Source organism: Canis lupus, chromosome 20 (genome assembly GCF_011100685.1).
Source record: "Canis lupus familiaris isolate Mischka breed German Shepherd chromosome 20, alternate assembly UU_Cfam_GSD_1.0, whole genome shotgun sequence".
Taxonomy (NCBI): Eukaryota; Metazoa; Chordata; class Mammalia; order Carnivora; family Canidae; genus Canis; species Canis lupus.
Window position 1 is genome coordinate 11,405,714 of NC_049241.1, and position 6,000 is coordinate 11,411,713.

The 6,000-nt window shown below is 40.3% G+C and overlaps 1 long non-coding RNA gene across 2 annotated transcripts in view; it reads right to left on the reverse strand.

The window, feature by feature from the left end:
- Window positions 1–4,794, reverse strand: part of LOC111091427 — a 109,326-nt gene extending 104,532 nt beyond the window's left edge. The window contains exons 1-2 of one of the 2 annotated variants that reach the window (XR_005374405.1): window positions 4,616–4,794; window positions 4,292–4,389 (exon numbers count right to left, since the gene is read on the reverse strand). This is a non-coding gene — a long non-coding RNA (uncharacterized LOC111091427). Of the gene's footprint in view, window positions 1–4,291 lie in introns of both variants that reach the window. The other variant, XR_005374404.1, reaches the window with a different exon arrangement.
- Between the last annotated feature and the right edge of the window lie 1,206 nt (window positions 4,795–6,000).

A 6,000-nucleotide genomic window follows, 5' to 3' on the forward strand; every position in this document is an offset into this window, starting at 1 on the left:
AATATTAGCTCATCATTATCTCTTTTTGTTATGATGACTTGCAACAACAATGCATCCCAAATCTATAATCCCAAACAATGTATCTCAAATCCCAAAGAAGAATGATCACATTTTCTATTTAAGTTTTAATTGATTTTCTTTATTATAAAAGTCATACATACTCATTTATAGAATCCATAAAACTATAACTATCATAAATATGAGGAAAATCTGCAACTATAATTCTTTCTCCCACAGATAATTGCTAATAGCAATTCCTTTCCTCTAGTTTCTTTTTTTTTTTTTCTATGCAATAATATCCATAGGGTTGAACTCTACTTTCATACTTTTGTATGCGGTTACATTTTTTTCATGTTAAGATTTAACATATATAATCTTTTTTCAGAAGGTGCCATACAAAATCACTATTATTGTCTCTGCACGTTTGTTTAACTCTCCAGCATGTCACAAATCAAATGTGTGTGTATTCCTAGTAAGTCTCAATTCAACTCTCTGATACATGTTGAGCACACTGGAATTTTTATACCGATTTAACAGATGGGTAGAGACTTCACTGGCCAGTTGGAAAAGCTATAGTTCAAATGGGTAGGAAAGTTAAATCTAAAACCCAGCTTTTTGTTTCTGGCCCACTGTCCCACCAAATCCTTCCAACACCCACAGTTCACCATAGATCCTTTTTGCTCAGTACCCTGTGGTCTAGTCGACACTATAGCTTGTTAGAAATATGGGACTCAGGCCCCATACCAGCTCCATTGATGCACTGCCTGCACTTTAACAACATCTCTAAATAATTTCTTTATACATTGAAGTTTGAGAAGCACGAAGTAATATACTTTCAACCTGTTGTATAAGGAGGCTAGGATGGCCAAAATAACTATGTGATGCTCGCTGTCAGTCTTATGCTTCAAGCTGAACACAAGAGTTTATTGGTTTCATACGGAAGACAGGAAAAATAGCAATTTTGAGCTAAAAATGTTCTACCAGCCATGTATTTATTGCTACTAAAACACAGCATAAAAACGAACTACTAACTCACTTAGCTGAAAGCCATTAACTAAAAAGGATCGCAGAACTTGCGTTTTAAAAATAATTTTCACCTGCAGATAGACTAGTTCATGTACACAAATGACAGTGTGAATAAACATTCATTTCATCATTGATTATATTAGCAAAAGGCCAGCAAAACTCTAAATGTGATTACAAGGGATTGGCTACATAAATCATGCTACATCTGTACCAAGGCAAATTACTCTGTCATTTAAAAGGATGTAATATTATGGAATGCCCTCCCAAGTGCTGTTAAGTGAAAACAAGATACTTTGTGTGGAAAAGACACATAAATATGATTGTAAACACATAGAATATTTCTGGAGGAAAGAGAATAGGAAAAATGGAGCTAGATTTGCAATTTAGCAATTTGTCTCCACCATTAACTAGTTCAGTAACTAGTTCAATTCTTATTTTCAAGTCTCAGTATTTATCTTAAAGGAGAGCAAGCTATCTTTCCCACCTTATAATATTATAAGGATGAAATAAGGAAATGCACAGAAAGATCCATTATGAACTATAATATGCTAGACAAAATGAGATCTGTATTATAGAGCTTTGATGCTTAGTGTTTTGATATTGTCTAAATGGAAACACATCAAATATTAACCACTCCTATTATTGTTCCCCTCCAATACAACCAACGTTTTGTTGATGAATGAGTCTTTCTGAATCACAAATCTTAACATGAATCTGCCTACAAAATCCTGAGATATGTCATGCATTTGACTTTCCAGGCTCATAGTGACCCTGCCCAATTAAAAATAAACAACAAAACAAGCTTCCCTTTAATAATTTTTTAAAACACTCTGTATTTTCAATCCAAGTGTTTTGTTTTTTTTTAAGATTTTATTTATTTATTCATGAGAGATACAGAAAGAGAGAGGCAGAGACACAGGCAGAGGCAGAAGCAGGCTCCATGCAGGAAGCCCACGTGGGACTCAATCCCAGGTCTCCAGGGTCAGCCCCTGGGCTGAAGCCTGCGCTAAATCGCTGAACCACCCCGGCGGTCCTCAATCCAAATGTTGTACATTCTTTGTCCCTAAGCAGTATCCTCAAATTGAATCCAACTTGTTAGGATTTGGTCTGTGGCAAGGCTAGGAAAAATCTGCTTATTCTTATATGCTAAATCCAGTGTGCACAGATGTTGTGGATAGAATTAGGAGAGATGACAGGGAGGTATTGATGGTGATCGTGTTATGACACTATTCTATTCCCTTACAAATGCTGGGACCCATGGCAAAGAAAGCTTGCCTGAGATACACATTAAATGTCTCAACTTCTCTCTTACCTTACCAATACCTGTCAGGTTATAACTACCAAAAGAGAGCCTGTTTAGTGCTCTCCTTTTAGACTGTCTATTCTCCTTTCTCTACTAGAGGAAAACCTACCATTCCTTTAAGGACAATTTCAAATGTGATTCCTTTCAATAAGTCATTTCTAATTACCTCAATCCAATGTTTTTTAGCCTTTTCTGAGTCACTACTGTATATGCTCAGCTGTCTTATGAGATGTCACATTCTCATGTGTTATAATCAATTGATTCATATTTTTTTCCTACTACACAGTATCCTGAGGACAAGATTGTGCCTTGTTCAATTTTTACATCTGCAAAAGCATTTCATAATGAGTAGGCATTCAGCGAAACGTTGATGCATCACATCATGCAATAAATAAAAAGTATGCCCCCAAAATTAACTTAAATCTATGTGGTAAAAACAATTCGGTCTCTTTAAGTGAAAAATAACTGTCTATGAAAGGAACACATTTAATCAACAAAGGAATTGCCTTTATAAAGACCCACTCTACACTGGGAATTTCCTACAGCTACCTTTTTAATAAATTTTGTTGGAAAACAAAGCATATTTGTATAAACTAAGGTAAATTATTCTCTAAACTGGCAAATACATAGCAGTTAGCAGGTTACTTTCAAATGGCTAGCTTTGCTTGTTACTTGTATATGTTTAAAAGTTCCACCCCTTTGTATGCATGCATTTACTCAAAAGCCACCCAAACAATTTAAGACAAACATAATAGAGATTTTTGTTCCAAACTGGAATCCCAACAGAAGGAAAAAAATTACAATGACATTAATAACTAATGACTCAATCAAAAATTGATTTAAGACAAATTAACAGTGATGAAAGTCACATTTAGACTCATTTAGTCTGTCTGGAAGAGTCAGAGGAAAAATGAAAGCCAGTAAGTGCTAAAGTTTTGAGAGAAATTACACATTTAATTCATAATCTCTAGCTTTATTTTGAAATTATTTCAGCGAGTTATGCTAAACTGCACCAAAACTTAGAGACGATTTTTTTTTTTTATGTAAAGACTATCAGCATTCATCAAGGCTGCATGTTGAGTTATTCAATAGAGGCATCTAATGCATACCTGAGCCTCATATACAGTTCCACAGCTCTAATCAGGAGCCACTAAACGGGCTTTATAATAGACAAAAGGAAAATTAAACAGGAGACTCCAGTAAACAGCAACTACCACCTTGGTTGGCCACGATTTTGCTTCAAGCCTTCACCTTAAGGTTGACTTAGCCATAACCTCATCCCTTCTAAGCTTCTACACATAACTAGTCATAACTTGTCCTCACCTCCTTCTAGCTTGCTGGAGGAAGTTCTCTCATTCCTCACTCTACCAGAATTGCAAACAACAAAAAGCAACTCTGGCTAACTCCAGCAAACAACACAATTTGTTAGGAAAAGGTGAAATGAGGCTCCAAAAGAGTAGAAAAAGCCTGAGGGCTCCGACCTTCTAGGAAGCAGAAACGGATGGTCTTTTTGATGATACAACCGACCTGATGAATGATCTCCTCCCTGTGCCTCCTTCTGGTGTCACACTCAAGGGCTGGGTTTCTAGGAGCCAGTACCTTCTCATCCTACTTTGCTGCCACCTGGCCCACCCCTCTGGAAGAAGTCTAGGCAGCAGAAGGCAAAAGTGCAAGTGCGTCCCACCCGGAACCAGAATGGGACATCCCGGGTGGACACAGACCTTTACTTCCTCTCTGACCGCCCCCTCCCAGACCCACCCATTTTTCTTAAATCCTTTTCTCCTAGGCTTAGAAAGCCCAGATTATCAATAAAGGAAACTTTCAGACTTAGAATCAAGAAAAAGATCACGTCGTTTCAGGTCTCCTGCCTGTGCCCCGCATGATTCAGTCGGAACTGAAATGCCATTAATCTTTGCTAGGTGAAATTCCACTCCTTCTTCCAAACCTATTTCAAAATATTACCTCCTCTGTAATGATTTTCCTGACCTCTCCATGAAGAATTCATCAGTCCTGCTCCTGAGCCTCCGAAGTACATTCTTCATCGCCGGATGGACTTGCCTCTGTGTTACAGTTAATTGGTTACATGTCTGTCTCCAGGACAGGACTGAAGGCACCCCCCGCCCCCGCAGCTGCCCGAAACTGTCCAGCTCCGCATCGTCCCCGCAGACCCAGCCAGTGAGTCTCCCACAGATGCACGTGGAATATGTGAATAAAAGTTTGAGGGAACCGCTCAAATAAACCCGTAAGCCCAGGACGGGGCCGCCGCTGACTGCCGCCTCAGCACACCTCACTTCCGGGGTTCTTTTACTCGGAGCTGGAACCGCGGAATAACCGGGCAGCCAGCCCTCCAAGCGCCATCCAACTCCAGGTTCCACAGTCCAGGTTCCTCATTCCTCAAGCTTTCGAAACAAGGTCAGACCGGCAACTGCAGCCAATACCGTCCTGCTGCCCCAGCAGCTGCCTGGAAGGCTATGAACGGCACGTCACGTGGGAACTCCCAGGATCCCACGGGAAGAGAACGCCACGTCACGTGGGAACTCCCAAGATCCCACGGGAAGAGAACGCCACGTCACGTGGGAACTCCCAAGATCCCGCGGGAAGAGAATGCCATGTAACGTGGGAACTCCCAAGATCCCGTGGGAAGAGAATGCCACCTCACGTGAACTCCCAAGATCCCGCAGGAAGAGAATGCCATGTAACGTGGGAACTCCCAAGATCCCGTGGGAAGAGAATGCCACATCACGTGGGAACTCCCAAGATCCCACGGAAAGGGAACGTCACGTCACGTGGGAACTCCCAGGATCCCCCGGTAAGAGTGCTGGGCTCCTGCGAGGCGCTGTTTCCCGCCCCACGCACCACCTGTCCTGGAGGAAAAGGCGTCAAGCTCACGAGTCAGTTCCTCGAGTTCTGTCACTTGAGAGGACTGCCCTGAAAAATTCCTCCCAGATAGCCTCTGATGCCATTCTGTGTGTGTGTGTGTGTGTGTGTGTGTGTGTGTGTCCTATGACCATTACAAAATAAGCACAACCCATGGGAAAGCTGGGTTTTGGAGCAGTTGTTTTGGGAGTTAGGCTGAATTCGTTTTAACAGTTCTTCATGGTCACTGTCGTGATGCCTACTCCAAAAGGAGAGGGAGGAAAAATGTCAGGAATTCAAAAGTCTCTAGGCTAGATTTTACAGGAAAGAAACTCGGTAAATATTATTCTTGCTTCCTACAAACTTATCTAACCTGACTGGTAATGCAATAGACAGACATTATGAAAGGGGGGGCCGGAGTAATGGACACATAATATTTTTTAAGTAAATTGCCCATATGTCTGGAAAATGTCCATATGTCCAAAAAATATGAGTATCTAAAAGTGAAGTACAAAAAATGAAAAGAGATGAATTTGTATCCAATAACAGATGCAAATGGCCACTTTGCTAACTGCTTAAGGTAAATTGGAAAGCATCTACTTCAGAATTGTCACAAATATGACTGACTCACTTATTTGACATTTAAATTTTTCCACCACTTGAAAAGGTTATTTAGCTTTTATTTGGCCTGTTTTGTCACTCCAGTGAGATTTTAAACTCTATGAAGACAAGCACCATCTCTTTTACTTCTGTGACATTATGGAAATGCACCATACAGTTCTATACTTTTAAAATGCTCAATAAATATATTGGGA